At 43.2% G+C, this 25,403-nt stretch overlaps 1 protein-coding gene across 50 annotated transcripts in view; it reads right to left on the reverse strand.

Annotated features, from left to right (window-relative positions):
• Positions 1-25,170, reverse strand: part of NCOR2 (nuclear receptor corepressor 2) — a 349,636-nt gene extending 324,466 nt beyond the window's left edge. For 37 of the 50 annotated variants that reach the window (XM_083589562.1, XM_083589558.1, XM_083589596.1 and 34 more), the window contains exon 1: positions 24,460-25,125. The gene's annotated coding sequence lies outside the window, so the exon portion shown is untranslated. Of the gene's footprint in view, positions 1-23,680; positions 24,132-24,459 lie in introns of those variants that run through there. The other 13 variants (XM_083589595.1, XM_083589578.1, XM_083589576.1 and 10 more) reach the window with 4 other exon arrangements.
• Positions 25,171-25,403: the final 233 nt, after the last annotated feature.

Raw genomic sequence — 25,403 nt, forward strand, 5'->3', positions numbered from 1 at the left:
CAGGATGAAAATAGAACAGTGAAAATGTTATTATTTATTAAATTTATATATCACCCTTCATCCAAAGATTACAGAGCAATTTACAGCATAAAAATACAAAATGAAAACACAAAATACATATCACAGTAAGAACAACAAAAAACCAATAGCCCCCTCCCACAAACACATTTAAAAGACCATAGATTGTTTACTACCTATCTGTAACATAGATTGTTTAATTAGCCAAAGGTCTGGTTATAGAGCAGGGTTTCCCAAACTTGGGTCTCTAGCTGTTGTTGGACTCCAACTCCCATCATCCCTAGCTAGTAAGACCTGTAGTCAGGGATGGTGGGAACTGTAGTCCAAAAACAGCTGGAGACCCAAGTTTGGGAAGCCCTGTATAGAAGGACATTTTCACCTGACATCTCAAGATATGCAGTGAAGGTGCCAGGCAATCCTCCTTGGGGACAGCATTCCACAAACAGGGAGCCACCACAGAAAAGGCCCGTTCTCATGTTGCCTTGCCACCCTCTGGACTTCTCATGGAAGATGATTGCAGGGTCCCAGTCAGTTCATATGGGGAGAGGCAGACATGAACTTCCTTGTCACGCTGTCTCCAGGTAAGGTCTGAAGGATGGTGAAGAGAGAGCAGGGCCTTTTCTGCAGTAGCTCCCTGTCTATACGGAGCACTCCCCTTAGGGATGCCATCTGGGCACCAACTCTGTCAACATTTTCATGCCAAGCAAATGTGTTTTTCCTTTCTCTGGCATTCTGGCAGTACTAGCAAATGGCTGCTTTAACTCTGTTTTCAGGACGCTTTTTTATTATTACTTTATTTTATTTTTGTTGTAAATGAGTCCAGGACAGCTTGTTGTATAAATTCAATAAACCTAAACACAGTGCTATTTTGGTATTTTTTAACAATATAAGTTGTTTGTACCCATGTATAAGTGTCATGGATGCTAGCAGAAAATGTCTGCCATGAGCAAAAAACAAAACAAAACGGTCATTACCAAAAAGGTACTGCCTTAAACTAACTATTTCATGAACAGAAAAGCAGCTGCAGCCTTCCTACCCTGATTCTGTGAAGTACAATCCCGTCCCCCAAGCGTGTTGCTACCAGAGACACAAACATACTAACCCTTGAAACTAAAAGCCTCCCCTCTCTAAGGCGCACACCCGTCTCCTCTTCACAGCAATGGCAAAATGGCTCCCAGTGGCCCACTCCCTCAGCCAGAGCCTTTCAGGCGTAATTAATTCATTTGTGCCCCAACTTTATTTTATCTTTATGTAAAACATTTGTTACCCACTCTTCACTAAAGCAGGTATCTGAGAGCAGGATACATTAAAAAATTAAAACACAATGTATTTAAACACACCCACCCAAATATAACAACCCACTCTAAACCGCCAGAAAACGAACACCTCTTCACAAAGAAAAGTCTTCTGCTGGCACTGAGAGCTGATGGGGCAGGCTATTGAAAGAAATCACCTCCATCAAGACTCCTCTTGCCTCTGCACCTATCGCTGTGTTCTAAAATATCAGTATTTTATTTGAGTCTACTTCTAACAGCACAGGTTTGGGGCAACCTTTTCAACACGAGGGCCACATCCCCTCCTAGGCCACCTTCCAAGGGCCGCATGCAGAAACAAATGTGGGTGGAGCAACCTTTGTGCAGTAGGACACTTTCCAGGCCCACAAAAGCCAAAGGTTTCTACACATCCCTACACACGTTTATATTCAGGCCAGCAAGACCATATCATAGTTCAAGCACATATTGCAGCCAGGCAAAAAGCACTCAAGAAGGATGCAGAACAGAGCCAGTAAGAGGTCTGACTGAGATCAGTCTGGAGGGCCAGGTGGAAAGCTTGGAGGGCCACATGTAGTCCCAAGACCAGAGGTTCCACACCCGTTACAGAGGATAAGGCTACTGATGGCCATTAATCATGACAGCTGTGTGTTATTATTTCTGTGCCAGAAGGCAGTTCTGAGTCCTCAGCACATAGGAGGTCCCATTCAAATCCAGGGCTAGCAGTGTTCATTTATTACAGCAAAAAAGCAAGTCTATGGATACCTTAAAAACTAATGGATTTTCTTCATGGATCAGCACCTCTATTTTCTCCACTTTTGAGAGGCCTCAAGAGTACTAGGTTAATTAGCATCCCCAGTTCAATCTGGTCATTTTATAACATTGGAAAGATTAGCTAATGAAGGCCACAGCGCAAACAAACAAGCTACTGCACTCCAAGTGAGACTTGATCCACCCCCTTCCAAGCGATAACAAATAGTCTATTTTAGTAGCTTATGGAAATCCTCAGTTGGCACAAAACACACTCTCATTTACAGGACAGTGAATGAACAATACCAGAAAACAACAGCTTAGGTCAACAACCAAGAAGCCAAGACCAGCAGCTCAGGACTTTTTGTTTGGAGAACTTCATGTGCCACCAAATTTTCTGAACCAGCCTGGACAGATCTACTCACAGGCACGTCTCCACAAGCCGAAGAGAATGGCATAACATCCAAACCCACAAAACTGCTACTCAAAGAGAGCAAAAATAAACTCTGTGTAGCCTTGAAGAAGTTGGGTAGGAGATGCTGCTCATTAATTATTTTCTTAAAAGCTGTCAAGACTGCCAACAGATTTGTGGGTTTAACAAGCAAGCCACCTCTAACCGCTTAGCTCAGATATATCAGTAGTAGCCCCAGTTCATCTATCATAAATTGCATGCATCTGTTATAACAACAACAGCAGCTAAAGTAATATTGCCCCAAACCAGGAAAGTTTTATTGCAAACAGTCCAATTAATAGAAGTGTCTGACGTAACTTCTATAAGCAAAGTGGCACATCAGATAGAAAACATCATACAAAAATCTTTTGCAGATGTATGGAGACCCTTCTTTCATTATGGGGACTCCCCAGGTTTTACTTATATATTCTCTAATATTTATTTCGTGCTAAATAGCCAATAAAAATAAAAAATGGCCACCCAAAATTTAAATATCAAAGTATGAGTTTTTTAAGAATAAGACAAAACAAAACAGCAGGTATAGCAATTATATGGTACAAGATCATCTTATAATTATTATTCTATCCATTTCTGATATTTAGGATGTGAACACCCAGGAAAAATGCTGGGCCAAATGAATGCCAAATGAGGCCAAAGCATGCTCAACTGACCAAAAAATAGTGGCTGTTTCAGGGGAGAAAAGAATTGAGTGGGAATGGAAATGAAATGGAGTATCCTGGAGAAGGGATTGCTCTACACGACATCATTTTGTTCCAGGTCACTCTTTTCCTGAGTTCATAACCATTTCACAGATATTCTTCCAGTAGTTACATCAAAATGCTGTATAGGAGGCTTGCATTACCATTCTCATAGTGGGGCAGAGATAAGGGGGAAATATTATTATTTATTTGACTTCTTTGTTGCTTTACTACAAAAACTCTCAAAAGTGACTTACAAACCCTGAAACCCAGCAGGAAAAAAAATATTCAGCAGAGAACTTTCTGCACAACAGACCACCAACCAACCTGTAATAATCCATCAACTGTCTGGGAGAATATATAAGTTTTAATCAAACACTGTAATAATGTTAATGATGGCTCCAGGAGAAACTCATTGGGGAGAGTATCTGACAGAGAAGGAGCCACAAACAGGACTTCCGGAGGCGGCGCCAGCGGCAATGGCGGAATCCCTCTAGTTCTGAGGGAGTAGCTCCACGGAAATCGGGTCTTGCCGCTACGGCGAAGCGGGGACCCCTTCGAAATCACAGGCGGGTGAAGCGGGCACTTCGGCGGGCACCTTTAGCGCCCCCCCAAATTGCGAGGGAACCCTGCGAGGGGCTCCGGAGCGTAACGGGGAGTCTGGCACGGTGCTGAGAGTCAATTGCTTCTTCCGTGGAGTGAAGCCGCACAGCTGTTGCCGGAGAGCGCTGACCTTTTTCCTGTGACAATTTGGCTACTAAACAACTACCCATGAGTAGGTCAAGTTTAAAGATCGGGGAATTTAAGGGAAAAAAGGATAAATTTGGCACTGAAGCGGGAAGGCGCAAACAGGAAGTCCGCCTTCCGCTTTCTGTATACAGATCAAAGCAAAGACTGTCTAAGCTAAGACCTGGAGAGTTGCGTTAAAAAGACCTAAATCCTAACGTCAAATTAAATGAATTCCCTCCCTGAATTGCAGGAGAGGGGAGGGAAGAGGGGAAAGTATTTTTTGCCTGCAAAAAAAGAAAAGAAGGAGAGAAAAGGGAATAAAGACCACCACTTAATCCTTGGGAACGGATTGCCAGGATCAATAGAATTGTTGCATTGAGAGTCGCACTATTTATGGACAATGTAACTTTTTGACAGTTAACTCTGCAAGTGAGATACTTTTTGAAGGGCTTCTTTGGACTTGAAACTGTTGCTTATTTTGTTGAAGGGGGGGACTTTGGAAAGTTGGAAAAGATACTTTACTGCAATATCATTGACTGTTACTGTGTCCCTCTAGAGGAACACTGAAATTGTTACAACCAGTTGGTGAATTTTCCACTCCTAACTAGCCAGGGAAATTTCCACTGCAAAACAAGCTTTGGCCATGGGACTGACCTTGATCCTCAGATAACGTGTTATGGCAAACCTGCCTCAGGAAAAGAACTTGACTCAGGAAAAAACAACAAGATCGGGCAAGGTCAGACTGCAGCAGACCAGTGCAGCATTGCAGCAGCGCAGCGCAGAGCATCTGCATCCGGCCCTTCTGCATCACAAGGGGAAGATCCTGCACAAGCTGGGTCAAAAGGAATGGCATCTGAAGAGGGATTTACTTCAGTATTAAGTAAAATTTATGAAACCTTGGAAAAATTTAGCAAACAAGTTACTGAAGCAACAACTAAAATTGACCAAAATACTACTAGCATCAACAACTTGGGGCAGAAGGTGAATTCAAATACAGAATCTATTGAAAAACTGCTGCAAGAATCTACTTCGAATCGAAAGACAGCAGAGGAAGCAAAGGAAAAAGCAGTGGCTGTAGAGGAAAAGATAACACCGATATGTAAACAGCTTGGGGACCATCAGTCGCTTTTGTCTATGATTGAACTGAAGGAGAAACAGACAAATCTGAGGATCAGGGCGGTACCTGAACTTGAAAAAGACAGCCTAAGTGACTTTCTTACACAGGAATTTGCAGGCTTTTGGAATTTGGATGATAAGCAAGACTTCAAGATAGTAAGTGCTTTTAGACTTGGAAGAGGAGGGAGAAAGAACAGGGTGAGAGACTGTTTGATTACCCTCTGATCAAAAGAGGAGAGAGACAAAATATTGAGTCTGCACTTCCAGAAGACCTTAGAAATAAACGAATCAAGAGTGGAGATATTTAAGGACATCCCGAAACATCTTTTGGACCTTAGGTCTAACTACGGAGATTTGGTGGCCCTGCTGAGAGGAAACAGAACCATTTTCAGGTGGGAATTCCCCCAAGGCCTATCCTTTACCTTTAAAGGGAGAAAGTTTAAAATAAGATCAGTGGAAGATAAAGAAAAATTTCTGAGAGAACACGGAGAAGACCTGCAAAAAGAAGCTGAAGAAGAGCCAAGAGCTTTAAAACCAGGAATACAAGACATAGTACCACTACCTTTGGGATTGGACAAGCTAGAGAAAGTGATACCACCGTCAGAACAAGAACAATTATTGGGAGCAGTTGGAGGAAAAGCAAAATAAATACACCATGTCTCTGCAACTATTAAGCTGGAATATTCATGGTTCAACTCCCCGGAGAAAAGGAAGAAAGTCTTTCATTTATTGAAAAAGGAACAATTGGACTTGATTTGTTTACAGGAAACACATGTGATAAGGCTACACAGGAAAGTATTGATTAATAAAAGATTGGGCCAAGAGTTTATTTCATCGGACAAGGTTAAAAAGAGAGGAGTAGTTATTTATGCAAAAGAGAGCCTATCACCGAAATTTGTTTTTAAAGATGATCAAGGAAGATTTGTGGCAATCGAAATTCAAACATAAGGAGAAAAATTTTTGATAGTAGGAGTATATGCACCGAATGAGGGGAAATCTGAATTTTTAAGAAGTTGCATGAGACATTGTTAGACTATATGGATTACAACATTATCATGATGGGAGATATGAAAGGAGTGGTATCTACAAACATGGACAAGTCGCAGAGACAGGTAGTTACCAAAGATGGCAGACTACCAAAAACCTTTTTTGAATTGACTGACAATATGGATTTGATTGACATTTGGAGAACTAAGAATCCCTTGGGTAGAGAGGGAACCTTCTTCTCTGAAGCCAAAATGACATGGACAAGAATTGACCAAATCTGGATAACTAGAGGACTGGCACCTAAGACTCGAAAAGTGGAAATTTGCCCTAAAACTTGCTCCGACCATAACGCTGTGAAAATGGAGATGAAATTAACACCAACCGGTTCCTTCAGATGGAGGGTTAAGAGATCAAGAGGTTACCAAGAAGGCCCAAAAAACCTTGAGAGACCTATTTTGAGATAAATTTGAACACCACCATTGAAAAAAGAGTAATCTGGGACGCAAGCAAAGCAGTTATGAGGGGGTTTCTGATTCAACAGAATGCAATAAAGAAGAGAGCTCAAAATGAGAAAAAAGATAAAATTTTGGAAAAAATAAAAGAGGGTGAGAAGAAACTGAGAGCGAAACCAAAGTCACAAGAGATTCTGAGATATATAAAGTTATATCAAGTGCAATACATGAAGATGACGAATCAGGGAATCGAATGGAAAATTAAACAAATGAGACAAAGGACATTTGAATCGGCTAATAAATGTGGAAAATTGTTAGCCTGGCAAATGAAAAAAAGACAAAAGCTCAATACTATTACCAATTTGGAAGTGGAAGGAAAGAACATTCAGAATCCAGTGGAAATTAGAAAATGCTTCCAGAGGTATTTTAAACAGTTATACACACAAGGGCCACAGAAAGAGTTTGATATAGACCAATTCTTAAAAACAAATGGACTACAAAAAATATCTCAAGAAAACAAGATAATGCTGAACCATAAAATTACAGAACAGGAGGTAGAAGATGCCATCCAGAATATGCAGTTGGGCAAATCTCCAGGGCCGGATGGCCTAACCTCAAAATATTATAGATCTCTGAAGGATTGGATAATTCAACCACTAAAGGAGGTTTGCAATGAAATTTTGGAGGGGAAAAAAGCGCCAGAGTCGTGGAAGGAAGCCTATATTACGCTTATACCGAAAACTGAGTCTGAAAAGACACAACTTAAGAACTACCGCCCCATATCCCTGCTCAATGTGGATTACAAAATATTTGCTGATATTTTGGCTAAAAGATTTAAAAAAGTATTAGTGGAAGGGATACATAAGGACCAAGCTGGCTTTCTCCCAGGTAGACACTTATCTGACAACACGAGGAATATAATTAACAGTTTGGAGAAGTTGCAAGTGAACATCAATACTAAAGCAGTTTTAATCTTTGTAGATGCGGAGAAAGCCTTTGATAATATTTCTTGGAGTTTCATGAAGAAAAATCTTCAGGGGATGGGGGTTGGTCAAGGGTTTGAAAATGGTATAAGTGCAATTTACTCAGAACAAAAGGCTAAACTAATAGTTAATAATGTGGTGACAGAGGAATTCAAGATAGAGAAAGGTACACGACAAGGCTGCCCAATTTCCCCATTGCTTTTTATTTCGGTCCTGGAGGTTCTGCTAAATATGATTAGAAGGGACCGTCTGATTAAAGGTATACAGGTCGGAGCCAAACAATACAAATTGAAAGCTTTTGCAGATGACTTATTATTGACGTTACAGGAGCCAGAATCTAGTACTAAAAGAGTATTAGAACTGATTCAAGAATTTGGTCATGTGGCAGGATTTAAGTTGAACAAGTTAAAAACTAAAGTTCTTGAGAAAAATTTAACACCGATTGAGAAAGAGAGGTTTCAGAAGGAGACAGGTTTAACATTGGTTAAGAAAGTAAAATACCTGGGGGTTAATATGACTGCTAAGAACTTAAACTTATTCAAAGACAACTATGAGAAATGTTGGTCAGAAGTGAAAAAGGACTTAGAAATATGGTCAAATTTGAAGCTTTCCTTGTTGGGTCGAATTGCTGTTATAAAGATGAATGTATTGCCAAGAATGTTATTTTTGTTTCAATCATTGCAAATTTTGGACAAAATGGATTGTTTCAAGAAGTGGCAGAGAGACATTTCTAGATTTGTCTGGCAGGGCAAGAAGCCCAGAATAAAATTTAAAATACTAACTGATGCAAAGGAAAGAGGTGGATTTGCCCTGCCAGACCTTAAACTTTATTATGAATCAGCAGCATTCTGCTGGTTGAAAGAATGGCTGCTTCTTGAGAACACAGACATTTTGGATCTAGAAGGTTTTAATAACGTTTTTGGGTGGCATGCATATTTGTGGTACGACAAGGTTAAAGCACATAAAGCATTTAAAAACCATATTGTCAGGAAAGCATTGTTTAATGTCTGGATAAGATATAAAGACTTACTTGAAAATAAAACCCCAAGGTGGTTGTCACCAATGGAAGCAAAGGCTCAGAAAAAGCTCAATATGGAGGCCAAGTGGCCGAAATATTGGGAAATTTTGGAGCAAGAAGGAGACAAATTGAAATTGCAGAGTTTTGAGAAATTAAAAGACAAAGTGCGAGACTGGCTTCACTATTATCAAATAAGAGAGGCTTATAATTTGGACAAAAAAATTGGCTTCCAGGTGGAAAAATCAAAATTGGAAACAGAACTGCTAGATCCCAAAACAAAGATACTTTCAAGAATGTATAACTTGCTGTTAAAATGGAATACGCAGGATGAAACGGTTAAATCTGCTATGATTAAATGGGCACAAGATGTTGGACATAACATTATGTTTGCTGACTGGGAACAGTTGTGGACCACCGGTATGAAATTTACGGCATGTAATGCCTTAAGAGAGAATATTATGAAAATGATATACAGGTGGTACATGACACCAGTCAAGCTTGCAAAAATATATAATTTGCCCGATAATAAATGTTGGAAATGTAAAGAAAATGAAGGTACATTCTTTCACCTTTGGTGGACAAGCCCAAAGATCAAGGCTTTCTGAGAGATGATCTATAATGAAATGAAAAAGGTATTTAAATATACCTTCTTGAAGAAACCAGAGGCCTTTCTCCTGGGCATAGTCGGCCAATTGGTGCCAAAGAAGGATAGAACTTTCTTTATGTATGCAACAACAGCAGCAAGAATACTTATTGCAAAGTATTGGAAGACACAAGATTTACCCACCCTGGAAGAGTGGCAGATGAAGGTGATGGACTATATGGAATTGGCGGAAATGACTGGCAGAATCCGAGACCAGGGAGAAGAGTCGGTGGAAGAAGATTGGAAGAAATTCAAAGACTATTTGCAGAAACATTGTAAAATTAATGAATGTTAAAATGATGCTGGATTGAAATTAAGTGGCATTAGCAACAAGGTTAATAAGAATATGCAAAAATGGATTGATAATGGATGAAAACATATAGCTATAATATGTTAAGATATAGAGTTAAGATAAATGAAAGAGGGTAAGGATTTGCTGAATTGATTATGTAAATGGGAATACAAAAAGGGGAGGTGTGAGGAGGTCAAGGAAACAAGCAAATGAGCTTAAAGATACCAAAAAATGGATTTGTTTTTAATTTTTTCCTATCTATTTGTTTTTTGTATTTTGTATTTTTTTTCTATGTATTTTTGTATTTTTTGTATTTTTCTTTTTTTCTTGCTTTCTTTTTATTCTGTAAATCTCTGTTTTTTGTAAAACCCTAATAAATATTTTATAAAAAAAAGGAGCCACAACCAAAAAGGCCCTCCCCTTGCTGCCACTCTCTCCGAGGTGGAACCGGAGGGAGGGCATCAGGTGAAGACCAGAGTCTGGGTAGATTCTTATCAGAAGAGGTGCTCCAAAAGATATTGGAGCCCTGGCCCACAAAGGACTTTATAAATAGAAAACAGCACTGTGAATTGGACCTAGAAACATATTGGCAGCCAGCACAGCTCTGTTAAGATGCGACTTATATGATCAGCTCATCTCAAGCCTGCCAAACTTTAGATGGCCTCACTCTTCACCAGATGCACTCTCCAAAGCATCTTTAAAGGCAGCCCCATGTAAAGAACATTGCAGTAATCTAAGCTTCAGGTTACCAGAGCACTGATGACTGCAGCCAGGTTTTTCCTGTTCCCATAGAGCTAAAGCTTACAAAGCAGTGATTACTACCTCAATCTAAAGAGAGGCAACACAAGATGGAGAAGATTTTTACATCTATGTTTTCAAGCAGGCAACAAGAACCAGACCTTCAGCAGGCTTCTGCATAATCTGACCAGTTCAAAAGGTTTACTAGTTTGTTTGGCTTTGGCAAACATAGAAATGAAGTGGATTAGGGCCTGTTAAATATTGAGCAATATTCATGTGGGACTGAGAAGTTATGGAAGTTTCACTACAGGCTTGTCAACCCCTCCCCACCACTCTCATCCCAAAAACATTCTCCCCCACCTACTTTCAGTTTCAATAGCATAGTTACCTGAGCACCAAATTGCAGTTTGGAACACAATTAGAAGGAGAGCTGAAAGCAGTGGATTGTGCTGACCATGGTTGCAGTTCACTGCATGTAACTCTAACCACAGTTATTTGTAACTAAAAGTGAGAACATCCATTCAAGGAAGAGAAGAGGGGCACCTAAGCCTTTGCAATGCTCCTAATCACCTAACCATAGCTAGGAAATGGGGCAGTATTATATCCACACAATGCTAAGAAATATTACAGTGGTACCTTAGTTTAGGAACTTAATCCGTTCCAGAAGTCCGTTCTTAAACCAAAGCTGTTCTTAAACTGAGGCGCACTTTCCTTAATGAGGCCTCCCGCCGCCGGTGCCCTTCCACCGTTCAGCTTCCGTCCGTAGACCGAGGTAAAGTTCACTAACCGGAACAGTACTTCCGTTTTTGCAGAGTTCTTATACTGAATAATTTGTAAACAGGACTGTTCTTAAACTGAGGTACCACTGTATTTTTAATTCAAAGCAGCCTCTGCATTGTACATCCACTGTATTTCCCAAGTTTTTGAAAACTACTCCATGAGTTTTATGCTTAAAGTGTTTTATTGCCATGAAGTATTTTATGAAGCAGCAGCCAAATCCCATCATCTTGTTGTACAGTATAGTATAGGATAGTATAGGATAGGATGATATGATATGATATGATATGATATTATTATTTTTTTGCACTGGAGTTGGAAGCACCTCTGCAACCTGCTCCTCTGCGCTCCACTTCCTGCACTTGCCATTCCCCTTAAGGGACCTCCTACCAATTTGCTTGTTTTGTTGTGGGATCTCTTTTCTCTTTTTAATATGCTGAATGAAAAAGAAAGCACCCAAGGGACCACGAAGGAAACGTGAATTTAGCAAACTTGCCCAATTTTGCCTCTGAAGGAGCAGGTTAATGCCTTGCTGAATCAAAAACACTAAAAATTGGCTAAGTTCAGCACATAAGAGGGGAAAGCAGCGACCTGGAGGCAAATCTATGTTGATGCAGCTTCTTGGGAAATGAGAGTTTTGTGGAGGAAAAACAAAGAATTCTTATGGTAAGAGGGGAAAGTCTAAAAGAGGGATTTGCCATGTAACAACAGTATTTTGGAGCTCTATGATGCAAAGCGTTTCAAACATCCTCGCTTCAGGGAAAAACTTTCTGCTGATGAATCATTCACATGCCATGGAACCTCTGCATCATGTAAGGGTTCTGGGAGCATTTTAAGGCACACACACTCTGTCCACCCAAGGCACATCGACATAACCAATTTGGGGCCTCCCCATGAACTGAGGATGCCACTTTCAACACACTGAACAAGGCCAGCCCTACCATGAAGAGTCTGGCAACCACCTCAAGCCAGTGTGGTGTAGTGGTCAAGAGCAGTGGACTCGTAATCTGGTGAACTGGGTTCGATTCCCCGCTCCTCCACCTGCAGCTGCTGGGTGACCTTGGGCCAGTCACACTTCTCTGAAGTCTCACAGCCCCACTCACCTCACAGAGTGTTTATTGTCGGGGAGGAAGGGAAAGGAGAATGTTAGCCACTTTGAGACTCCTTAGGCTAGTGATAAAGCGGGATATCAAATCCAAACTCTTCTTCTTCTTCTTCTTCTTCTTCTCCTCCTCCTCCTCCTCCTCAGGTGCTGTTCCTCCCAAGTCCTACAGTTGTTTGAGGGCAGAGCTGTGTGCATCACACAGCCAGCTCTGTGCCTGCTTAACTGGCCTGCTGCCCTGAAGAACAGTGGGAGGATGCTGTCCCACCTGCAAAGTTGCAGTTAAGATTCAACTACCAATCACACTGACTTCTGCATAAGGAACAGTGTAGCACCGTCTTGTATTCTAATTCCTCTTCCATGGCTCTGCATCCCAAGAAAAGATTGGTACAAGTAGGCGAAATGCATTTCTGGGAAATATTTCAAACACAGGGAGCCCGATCATCTAGTCTAGCATGTGTCCAGCAGAGTCCTCCAGATGCCTCTGGGTGATCACAGGTGAGGCACAAAGGTGATGGCCATTCAGAGTTATTTGTTTGGGTATTTAGAGCAGCATGCTACCTGTTAAGTGTTGATAACCCCAGACTATGTGAATTTGTGTGATCCTTTTAAAAAGACACCCCCACTTTAATTCAGTGTTAGAAGCTGGGATAAGAAAGGCTAGGAGCCAAATGGCTTCTGGGACCTGGGTTGTGGGCGCCAAAACAGAATGTCCAGTTGCCGGGTGGTGGAGTCGGCAACACTTTATTTATTATTGTGATAAGCATAAATTAATATGCAATCACAGTGACAAATTTTAAGTAGAAACTGTTAATACATGTTTAATTTGGCGTTTATAATAAAAATATTGGTATCATAATTCAGTTTTCAAAACACTCTACTCTTTATTGCGAAACTCCTTAACATATACTTCGAGGCTTCAAAGCACATATATTTCAATAATCCTTGAGTGTCAGCCAGGTGCAAAAAAATGGCACCCAGACTTTTGGAGGTGCTCGCAAATGGAGAACCTTTGGGCAGAAAATGCGCCTGGTGCCCTGCTAATTTCAAACCCTGTGCTTAATGCTCACCACCACACTGCCCAGCCGAGGACCTGGTCTCAGGGCAGATGATGCAGCTGCCTTGCTGAAGCTAAGCTGGTCCGGACCTGGCGGGACATAAATGTACTAGCTCAGAGGTGGGGGACCAGAAGCCCTTCAGATTGAGCTGGACACCCTAGACAAGATGGCCAAGGGGATGGGATGGTCCAACCTCTAGTGGGTCACAGGTTCCCCATCCCTGAACTAAATGAATAAACATGGCTGCTAATTATGCATTGTGCAAAGAAATAAGAAGTATTAGTGTTGGTCCTGAAACTGCTGCTAATCCATTCAACTAGACTGTAGCATTCGGTGTAGGGACGAAGCCTGCCCTGATTATCAACCTTACTGTGGTAAAGTGGGAGATACTCAAAACAAAATTAAAAAATTCCTTCCAGTAGCACCTTAGAGACCAACTAAGTTTATTATTGGTATGAGCTTTCGTGTATTTAGGCTCAATGTTGTTTGAGCCTAGGACTTGCCGATCAGAAGGTTGGCGGTTCGAATCCCCGCAACGGGGTGAGCTCCCGTTGCTCGGTCCCTGCTCCTGCCAACTTAGCAGTTCAAAAGCACATCAAAGTACAAGTAGATAAATAGGTACCACTCCAGTGGGAAGATAAATGGCGTTTCCGTGCGCTGCTCTGGTTTGCCAGAAGCGGCTTAGTCATGCTGGCCACATGACCCGGAAGCTGTACGCTGGCTCCCTTGGCCAATAAAGCGAGATGAGCGCCGCAACCCCAGAGTCGGCCTGGACTGGACCTACTGGTCAGGGGTCCCTTTACCCTTACCTTCAAGTCATCGCCAACACCTTGAATTCTTCCCCATATTCTATCAGTAGTCAAGACAGCTCTTTCAGGATCAAGGTCGCCTTTAATGGCAGCTCCACATACAATGCATTAGATTAATCCAACTAATGTTATGGGGCTGCCAACTACCATCATCCCCAGTCAGCAATCCAGTGGTCAAGGATGACAGCAGCTGTAGTCCAGCAACATTTGAAAAGCCACAGGTTCCCCAACACCATCATGTTCTCAGTAAAACAAAGACACCACACAAAACATACTTCTCACAAGCCATATGTTCGGGGGGAGGGGGAGCAAGGATTTCTCAAGAGTTATGATGTACTTGCTCTCCCAAGGCTAACACCACTAATCCATCTGAACTAACCATCTATTTTCTTTTTGAAAAGTTCAAGGAAGAGTAGCTGGGAGGCAAACATTCCAGAAGATCAGAGCTTGGAGAAAACAGGCAATTAAAACGGAGTTCTCTGACGCATTAAGACGCACAGAGACTCTACAGTGAAGGTTTTATGGTGCTTTGGTTTAAAAAAGAAACAAAGAAAAGAAATCCACTTAGATATCAAAAGCAAACTCTGCCTAACCACAGAAGATGTTTGGCTTTCAGAGCGGAGGGAAAATAAATTCTGGGAAGGTGATACTCCCACCCATGTAAACCAAAATATGCAGATACTCTGGAATACAAATGAACACAGTTTCCAGTAAAGAGCTGATTGATTGATTGATTGATTGATTGATTATAGAAATGATTATTTTGAACAAGATGTGCTAAATATGAAATGGTGTTTGTGCTAATAGCTACTGTTGTCAAACGCCTACGGATGTTTTTATTTTTACATTTGATCCCACCACTTTCCCTGAGAGAAATCTGCTTAGCAGCCAGTGTATTTGCATATTTTTAAATGTATCCATTGGTTCCAGGCAGTTTAAGGGAGCTATCAGTAACTAGCAAACTGCACATAGTCATTCTGATGGATGTGGGCTGAACAATTGGAGACTTGTGCATGGGGAGGAGGGAGCCCCAGCCTACAAGAGCTGGGCCGTCCACTGCTGGGCAAAGGGCAGGCTCTGCTCTCACCACAACCCTGTTCCAAAACACACTTTTACTCTTCCCCAAAAGAAGCGACCGACAATCATCCAGAAAGAAAGAAGCAAAGAAGCACACTTGCAATCAATGAATCGTGGGAGCTCTATTCTGCCACTGTCAATCTCGACCCAACCACCACCATCACACCAGCTCCCTTGTGCAGTCTGCCCCTTGATTTGACCAGCCACATCCTGGGCTTCATTGGTCACACCTGCATGTGACAGAATGTTGAAAAGTGGCTTTTATCGAGATAGGTCAGGAGAGAGAGAAACAGCACCTTGGATCAAGACACAGGAAACTCCTAAGAAGTCAGTGCTGGTGGTGCATAAGGGATGGTGTCCTTCACACAGCCACCTGCTCTTGTGGGAAGATGCTCTGTGATATTCTGCACTAACCTCAGTAATAATGCTGATAAGGAGCACAGATATCCTGCTCTCAAAGCGTTTAGGAGAGGGGTAGGAGATCATTTTGGCTCCATGGGCCAACTCTTCATCAGGATCTGCCTCACAGGCCAAATGTGTCAGGTGGGTGGGGTCACCCACCTGAAAATCAGTCACTACCACCCCCTGTTTAAGGGGAAAGAGTTTAATCCACACCCATCAGCTGATGCATGGGGACCAAATCCTACTTCCTGATCTGTGCGGTTCTGCTCCCTGCTAAGAGCAGAGCACAAAGCTAATGCAGGGTCAAAGCCTGTTCTCCTGCCCATAAGGTGATGGGCAAGCTGGTGCAGTTTTGGGGAAACAGCCTTATGGGCCAAACTGGAGTCCCTGGTGGGCCAAGACTGCCCATGAGTCATTTCTGGTTTAAAGAACGTAAGGTGCATTTTCTGACAACTACCATATTTTTTGCTCTATAAGACTCACTTTTTCCCTCCTAAAAAGTAAGGGGAAATGTGTGTGCGTCTTATGGAGCGAATGCAGGCTGCGCAGCTATCCCAGAAGCCAGAAAAGCAAGAGGGATTGCTGCCTTCACTGCGCAGCGATCCCTCTTGCTGATCTGGCTTCTGAGATTCAGAATTTTTTTTTCTTGTTTTCCTCCTCCAAAAACTAGCAGCGTCTTGTGGTCTGGTGTGTCTTATAGAGCAAAAAATACGGTACATTCCAAGGCAGGTCAGAATTATTATCCCCAAATTACAGTCAAAAAGGCTAAGAAAGAGAGAGGGGGGCTTACTTAAGGCCACCAAGTAAGCTCATGGCCAAGACTCATTTGCCAGTACGCAGCACCCACGCCAGCTCTAATTAGCAGCTGTCTCAATTCCAGCTCAGGATTAAAAATTATATTTCAAACATTTAAGTGGCTGGGTTGCATTACGGTGTGCAGAACACAGCTTATTACCTCAATTAAACAGCCTCCAGATAACACCTCCGTCGAGACAGATACTGCAGTATCTATTTTAGCCCATTAATGAATCAATTAAAAGCAAGGAAGTTTAAGACAAAACACACATCTATCCATTCGATAGCACACGCTTTCATATATTGTCTTAGTTTGCATATAATTATCCCAATTGTCTCTAATTGGAGTTGTGAGGTTGGCTGGTCTATTAAAAAAAGGAAAATAATAAAAATAAGAAACATGAAAACACTGACTATGAGACTGCTTGCATCAAGAATAGCCTTACCAAGGAGGAACAAAAATTAGGAAGTATTCACAGCAGGCACAAAGCGCACCAGATTTTGTTCCTGTGCTGCTCTCATTTCCTCCCCAGTCCCACAAATAAAATGTTATCTGTATACCATGAATAATTTATACCCATTACACGCTAGAGCAAAGTGCCAAAATCCCTCCTTCCACAAGTCAGAGGAAGTTGAAAGGGGTTTTTCCCCTTAAACAAACACACACACACACACACACACACACACACACACACACACACTTTTTGGTTGCTCAAAAGAACTGCTTCACTGCTGAGAGTAATTGCTAAGACACACTTCAGGCTACGCAGAGGCGTTCCAGAGAAACAAACTGTTAAGTGTTTATAGTTTCTGCACAAAATTATTCCTTTTCCCCTCACAGAGAGATGAACCAAGGACACTCGGTGAGTCATTGACTCGGGAAGGAGCCTCGGAAGAAAGAAAATCAGATGCCGGCAAAGAAACCTCTGTGTGTGCAGGTCTGTACCTTAGAAAGGGAAGCTAATGTGCGGATGCAATACTGTCCAACCTCCTAACCATGGTTAGGAGATTACCAGGATCCTTCTAGGGCCTCTCCATCCCTCTCCTCCTGTTCTAAAGTGTAAAACCTGCTTCAGCCCCTGCTTTAAAGTCTACCAAGGCTAGCAGCATCGAACTTGGTAAAGATACCTGCTAACCATGGTTAATGCAAGCAACAACAACAACAAAATGGGAGGGAGGACAAACCTGATCAAGAGGGGAGAGAAGCCGTGTGCAAGTCTGATGGGCAGGATTTTTAAATTAGTTTTAGTGATTAAACTATCCTACAACTGAATTTCCAGGATGCTTTGAAAGATTTATAGAGGGATAGGTGCATTGCTCTGTTGTAGCAAAGGCAATGAAGAGTCTTGTGGCACCTTAAAAATAGGAGCAAATCTGTTATGGAACAAGTTCATCCATTAAAGGTTAGGCCATAATAGATCTGTTAAGTCCTTAAAGATGTCACAAGACTCCTTTTACTAAATTTAAACAATAAAGCAAATTTTAAAATCACACATTAAAAATATTCAAATATACTGTTATGCATGTCGTTGTATTTTGCCTTGTACCATTCAGTTTCTTTGTTTGCATTTTCTAAAGTAAGAAATAAACTGTATGTATTACCACCAGTGCTTTTCTTCTAGAAAAAGGGTGCTGGCATGCGTACCCTTTACCCCCAGAAAAAAGCACCGATTACTACCACCATCTCTGAAGGAGTCATACATACTGTGTGGTAAACTGCATTTCCTGCCTCCAAACTAGACCATCATCTGCAGAAGGGAGCTATCATCACTGACCCACCTCCTTGGAGAATAACAAAGCTGGCTGTCCTTCGCAAGGTACCTCTCACATCCACCAGGAAGACATTTATGCTCCAAGGCTCCTTGAAATACAGGACTGTGCTTTGGTCCCATTTCAAAACATTCCAGTAACAGAGGCAGCACACTTCTGAAGACCAACTGGCCCGGGGTCCCCAATGGGGAGTGCACTGTTGTACTTGGGTCCTGTTTGTGGACTTCCCACGGGCATCTGGTTGGCCACTGTGAGAAGAGAATGCTGGACTAGACAGGCCTTAGGCCTGATCCAGCATGCTTCTTCTTACAGTATTAAAAGATGCTACTTGAAAGAGCCTATCACTAACCTAATGGCCATCGTAAGCAAAATAAAGAACCTTCCATGCCCTTCCAGCTGAGTGAAAACAATAGGAGGGCTCAGACAAAAGAGGAATACTTGGCAGACTGAAGAGACCTCTAGAAGTCTGGGTTCAAACAGAAGCTGACAGGTGCAAGGAATTTACAGACAAGCCAAAATTGGAGGGGGGGAGGGGACGTGTTCACCATCCAATTATTCACACTAGTACAGAAATATTAAACTAAGCTTAAGCATGTTCAGCATCGGGGCGAGAGAGCATGTGACAGCTCAAATCTTTACTTCCAACTTTATTTTCTAATAGCCTTCATTTTCACAGCCATAAAGCAAATTGGAAGTTCTCTAAAGTCCTGTTCAAACTGGCAGTGCTGTTCTCCCTTCCCATTAGTCAATGTTTGCTCAGGAGCTCTTAAGAGGCATAGCCCTCTCCTCTAAGTTAAAGAATTATCATTCACTCTGCTGCTTGGCAGGTTCATAGCCCTGGTGTTCACCACAACCTGCTTCCCGTCTCCCCTGCATTAAAACCACCACCCCACCCCCCTTTCCTCTGTTCCTCAGCCCCCAGCATTTACTGACAGTTATTTCAGGACTGTATTGTTAAGGGGCCATGCCAAGAGAAAGAGACAGAACACTCACCATGCAGCATGCTACTTTATGGTGAACAATAGGCACTTCCTCAAGGGTTGCTAATAGCTCACCTGGCTAGTAATTAACTAAAAATAAATTCCTGAAGAAATCTGAAGCCACACCTCCAAGAAGTGTGGGGACCAACAGAACAATGCATGCCATGACGACACAAAAAGAGAAAAAGTTTGAATTTTGGAACAGCCAGGGAAAAGGTAACCAAAAAGTCCATGCGCAATTCTGGAGGGGAGGAAAGGGAGTGTAAGACCTTAGGGAATGAGGACCAACACCACCTTGGATCCAGTACTATCTGCCTCTATTCCCAACCTGCTTCCCACTTAACTCAACCTGCTGTAACATCTATTCACAGATCCTAGACAAAAAACTCAGCTATAATATATGTGCTGATTATTACTAACACAACTGGATGTAGTTGAGGTTGTTGGGGAACTGAAACTTATTGCATGTTTGTTCCTATGTTCAAACTTACTTTTTTTGAATAAAGAAAGTATATACAGACTGTAAGAACATATACTTCTGGTTGCAAACAGGATCCGTTCCGGAGGCCCGTTCGCAACCTGAAAAGAACGCAACCCGTGTCTGCACATGCGTGGGTCGCGATTCGCCGCTTCTGTGCATGACATCATTTTGCACGTCTGCACATGCGTGAGCGGCAAAACCTGGAAGTAACCCTTTCGGGTACTTCCGGGCCACCGCAGGACGCAACCTGAAAAAATGTATCATGAAGCAAACGTAACATGAGGTATAACTGTATTGTCTGGAAACAATATATATAAGTTGCACATACATACATACATACAGAGTTAACGAAGAATCTGCTTAGATGCAGTGGTGGATTCATAAATTACACCTGAATCAGCAATAAATTTCAGAAGTCCAGACACCCACTTCCTGCTTTTACATACTGAAGCCATATAATTAATAAATACATATAGACACAGTCTCTTCCCAGCACTTTGGCAACCTGTTAGCAAGCTCCATGCCAAAACAAGAGCAGGAGTCAGAGTAGAGTTCAAACCCATAAAAGCAGATTAGGAATTGCAAAACATGACATGTGTTTATTTTATGTTCGCAAAATAACAGAACACAAAAGTCACCGGCACTAAGCAGGCTTCTACAGAATTTCACATCTGGCTCCAAGAGGCACCACTCAAGGAAGGACAGACCAAACAGTGCCTTTGCAGCAGGTAACACACCTCACAGAGGCTAATTACCTGAACTTGTAGAAAAAGTTCAGTCATTTGCATGCTGTCCTGAAACAACCTGTGCCCTGACTGTACTTTATACCGCTGTGAGGCCAACAGTCTCCCTTTGAGCCAGGCGCGCATCACAAGTGAGCTGTGGTTTCAAACTAGGTTTCCAAGGAACCTGGGGTGAAGAGGAACAGTTAATGGTGGAAGGGGGTTTTTTTGGGATGACAATTCGTCCACACCATCTGGTTGGGCTGCTCCCAAGATGTGTGATCAGGGAGTGCACAGGACAATGCAAAGTCCAAACAGACCTTACCAGCCTCCACATGAGCATTCTGTCCTAAACATTCTCCAGAATTTTCCACAATTTTCCACAGCAAACAGAACAGTTCCTCAGCAAAAGAAATCAGCTTATATTGAGAAGACAATTGGTCCAGACCTCAGAGTTACAGAATAGAATCACAGAATCACAGAACTGTAGGGTTGGAAGGGATCCCCAGGGTCATCTAGTCCAACCCCCTACAATCTGGGAACCACAGCTAAAGAATGCCTGGCAGATGGCCATCCAGCCTCTGTCTAAAACCTTCAAGAAAGAAAAGTCCACCACCTTCCAAGGATCTACAGTCATATCTGGGTTTTCGAACGGCTTCGTTTTCGAATGTTTTGGCTCCTGAACACTGCAAAGTGAGTGTTCCGGTTTGCAAATGTTCTTTTGGAAGCCAAACGTCTAACAGGGCTTCCTGCAGCCAATTGGAAGCCGTGCTTTGGTCTCTGAATGTTTTGGAAGTCAAACGGACTTCCAGAACAGATTCTGTTCAACTTCCAAGGTACGACTGCACTTCTTTCTTTCTTTCTTTTTTACTAGAACCCCGATTTCCACCAGTTGTCGTCAGGTGTAAAGTAGTCAGTGTTAGAAACTAGCTAATCTAACTGCCAAATGGCACCTTAAGCCCAGGCCTCAGTCACCACAATGGAATGCCTAGGCACCATTCCATACCCCAATGAGATTTATTTATTTATTTATTATATGCATTTCTATACCACTTTATATTTTAAACAACGAATCTCAAAGCAGTTTACAACACATTAAAACATCAAATAAAACAATTCAGAATAAAATTAATTCAAGCTTCAAGGAAAATATTTCAGATTCTTCTCTAAGTGACATTTTGCTTTCCCCAGTTGCCAACCTGGCGTCCAGAGATCTTCATGTGGTTGCAAATGGACCCTCGTCAGTTGCAAAATGCGCCTGGTGCCTGGCTAGTTTTGAACACTGAAAGTAGTAGATCAAAGCAGAGAGGTATACACTAAAAATTAAGAAACAGAGCACTCAGTCAAGGACTTAGTAATCAGTACCAGAACCAAGCTAGCATGTATTTTCCCCAAAAAAATCCAATCCTGGTTTCCCCCTAAGCCTTCTTTTTCTACAGCCTAACTGTTGATATGTTGGGGATGATCTGTTGCTGCTGCTGCTGCTGCTCAGTTGGGAATCAGAGGCTCTTGCAGATACTCTACAAATCATCTAGAAATCCTTACCTTCTGCCTAGCCCTTCTCTAAACCCCTCACAGAGCTACAATCCCCCAAATTCCCTGATCAGAGGGGTTGATTATTAAACAGCTCTGAGAATTGTAACTTTGGATAGTGATAGGGGTTTCCTTACCACGCTCAGCACCCCTAACAAACTATAGTTCCCAAAATTCTTTGGAGGCTGTTTAAAGTGGTATGATATTGTTTAAAATGTATAGTGCAAAAAAAAAAATGTATAGTGCAGATGGGGCCAAGGAGAGGAGACTGGAAGTATGTTTTTCCACCCTGACAAAACTTGCTAAGGTGTTTACATGCAGGGAAAAGAAAAGGCAGCAACCAATCACAATAAAGAGTTGTGTGGCTAAGGTAAGAGCCTATAAGGCTCCTTGGGGAAGTAGGAATAATATAGGGTCAAACAGCAGAACTCCTGCCCCACACAACTCAAGGCTGCCTGCAGCTTTCATAAATGACTGTACGAATTTCCTCTAGAAGAGAATGTTGCAGACAAAATACTGTATGAAGCCCTAGGACAAGACACCGTATCTAGACTATTCAGGAACGTGGGATAGGAAAAGCTTGCCAACCCAGTAAAGATGAAGGTGCATTTGTTGTTTGGTTCACATAGGCAGGAAATGAAAAAAGGCACACCGGGTGTCAAGCCTGAAGAAGTCCCCTCCAAGCAGCAGGTTCAGCTAGGGATAGGGGGCAGCTGCCTCCAAGATGGGAGTCTTGGACTGAGTCTCCTGCCAACTGTACTTTGTGCAGGCCAAGAAGCAAGAAGAAAAATTTAAAAAGGCAGCAGAGTTAGGAACAGTGGGAAAGAAGAAACCTCAAAAGCAAAAAACCAACACAACCCGAGTGCAAGAGCATTCTGAGTTTCTTCCTACAAACACAGATACTCATAAATCCAACTTCACTTTCCCAACCAATATTTATATATCAACCACCGAACATTCAGAAGCATGTTCGATGCCTTATCAAAACAGGAACCAAAGCTGTGTTTCACCACAAACGCATTGTTTTCCCACAGGGTGCACACGCAAACTAATGAAGGAAGAGGAGTTTACTCAGAGAAGCTTTCTGGCTGCAAGAGAGACAGGACAGGGCCTCCTCCAAAGGACCAAGGTTGCCCAAATGCCAGCTGAAACCTTGGAGAGCCCTTCCTCATTAACTCCAGGAACCCAAATCTCAGGCTTTGCTGTCACAAGTTTGCCATGTGGCCATGGCTTGGAAAAATAAGCAGCCCAGTGGCTCCTTGCCACCAAACCCTCATCAAGGAAACTGGAGACAGAAACAAACAAAATGCCAGCAAAAAGGAACCACCATTTGGGTGACCAGAGGAGGAAAGAAAGGGCTAAGAGTAGAAAGCTGTGCCAGTCCCCGGCCCCACTTGAAGAGTTTCCTTTGCAAATGTTGAGGGAAAAGGAGACAAGTCTCAGGCGTGTTTTGATCACAAAGGACTGTGATTTCAGCCACACAACTGCCTGCATTTTCTCCTCTTGAATAACCAAAAGCACACACGAATTGGCACCTATTTGCTCCGGATTCTGAAATTCTAGTATGTGTTTACAATTCCAGATGGGGAACCACTTTCTTTCCCTGAGTTCAGGAGCGCAAGGGACACCATTTGTCACTTTCCTCCCTCATGATGGCCTACGCCAGATTGAGAAACTGAGACAGCACAAGTTCAGTTAAATGCATTTCTGGTACATTCTCTCTCTTTCTCCATGCAGGCCCACAACCCCATTATCTACATGTTTACGCAACAGTAAGCCAGACCAAGATCAACCGGTCTTACTCTCAAGTAAGCTCTCTTGGAAACAAGCTCCAAAGACTTGGATGCAACTTTTAGTCGCAAGTTAAGGGATCGAAATCCTGGCCTTTGGCTCCCAAGCCGGCTGGATCCTGACTTGGGTCAATCTGCCCCTCGTCCGCCGCACACAGACAACCAAGTGAGGCTTGCACCGACGTAAACCAGCGCAGCTTCGGAGTCACTGCCAAGCTGCAATCCTACCCACGCTTACCTGGGTGTAAACTCTTTCTTCCGAGTGCGCCGTCGAATCCTAAGCAAAGAATCAAGTCCCACGGACTTCAGCCCAGCGAGAGCTGCGCCGGGCGGGAGCCTTGCTCGCAAGTAAACTTTGCTGGAATCAGTCAGAACTGAAGTCGAAGAGGGCAGGATCAAGGCGCTAGAAGACTTCCCCAGAGTTTGAGGGCTGGAAAACTCTCACCACGTCCAAGACACGCGCAAAATTAGACATAAATTAAAATGACTCGGCGGGCGGGCGGGCGGGGGAGGGGCGCCGTCCAACCTGAAGGGAATTCCCAGGGTCCCCCCCCCCCGCGCACACACAGCACTTCCAGGGAATTTTCTACTAGATCCACAAGGAAAGGAGAAATTGAGGCGGAGAAGACCGCGAGGGCGGAACAAGGGGGTGTTTTGTTGTGTTTTGAATTCTGGGATTTGCTTCGCCTTCTCCCCCCCCCCCCCGTTACTCCTCCTACACGTAGGAACTCGTGCAATATCTCCCCCCCCCCGCCGCCCGATTTTCAAAAATGCATTGCTTTGATATCGTCATCTCCGTTGCACATCCAAATATATATTTAAAATAATAATAACAGGCAAGACTCCCGACATCTCTGAGGAAACGATCGAGACTGGGGGCGGGGAGAGAATCGGCGCTGATCTATCCGAATTTTTCTGCCCTCTTAGCACTGAAAGAGACTGACTGGAGGGGTGGGGTGGGGGCGATATTTGGGGAAGGGGACCAGGAGGCGCCCCTTCAATCTTTCTCCGCCTTACCTTCTTGCAAAGCCAGCTGCTTTTCCCTCCATCGCTGCTTTTTAACTGTTAATCCCTTTTGTGTGTGTGTTGTTTTCAAATTCCTCTCTCGCTCCAGTTTCAGAAAGATCAGCGAAGTAGAAAGCTTGAAAGGGGGGGGGGGGGTCCTCCGAGGTTGCAATACAAAAAATGTTTAAGATAATATTTTTAGAAACAGCGAGGAAGAAGGCAAATCCGATAAACAGCGATTAAAATATATTCCTCAAATCAATCCCGGGAGGAAGAGCAAAAGGCGCCTCTGGTTCTCCTCCTTCCCCATCTGCCTGGCGTGTTTTGTAAATCCAAAAGCGGAGCGAGCGAGTCCGGGTGTCTCTTGCTCGAGTGCCCGGAAATCTCTCCTCTTTTTCTAAGATGTCTGAACCTACAAGCAGCAGGAAGAGGAACAGCAGCAGCGGCGGCGGCGGCGGCAGGAGCAACTCCTCCAGATTCCCTTTCTGGAGCCTTTGCAAAGCACCAAGTTTGAGATCCTCATTCTTTCTGAGATCCGGGGAGGGGTGGGGAGCAGGAAAGATTGATAGCTGCGCTCCGCCGCCGCCGCAGCAGCAGCAGCAGGCAGCTCACGCCAAAAAACACAGCTCAGCTTTTGCTTGCAACAGCAACAGTCTCGCTCCGCCGTCACCCCGGCTCCTCTCTTAAAGGGGCAGGTGCCACTTCAGGAGCACTGCCACTTGGTGTGCATGTGTGCATGTCTGTTGGTGTGTGATATGCACGCAAAGTGTCACTCTGAGCTTCGATTTGATTGCTAAGCAGTCGCGAAGGAAGCAGGAGGCGGGGAGGATGCAAAGCCACCCAGCACACAAAACCCTGCGAACTTTGTCACTCTGCAAAAATAAAAAAGTAGCCCGGGGCGGAGAGAGTGGGTGCCTTGTTTTTTATTTTCAGCCAGGACTCAGGCCCAGAACTGG

This window comes from Podarcis filfolensis (genome assembly GCF_964270895.1).
Source record: "Podarcis filfolensis genome assembly, chromosome: 16".
NCBI lineage: Eukaryota > Metazoa > Chordata > Lepidosauria > Squamata > Lacertidae > Podarcis > Podarcis filfolensis.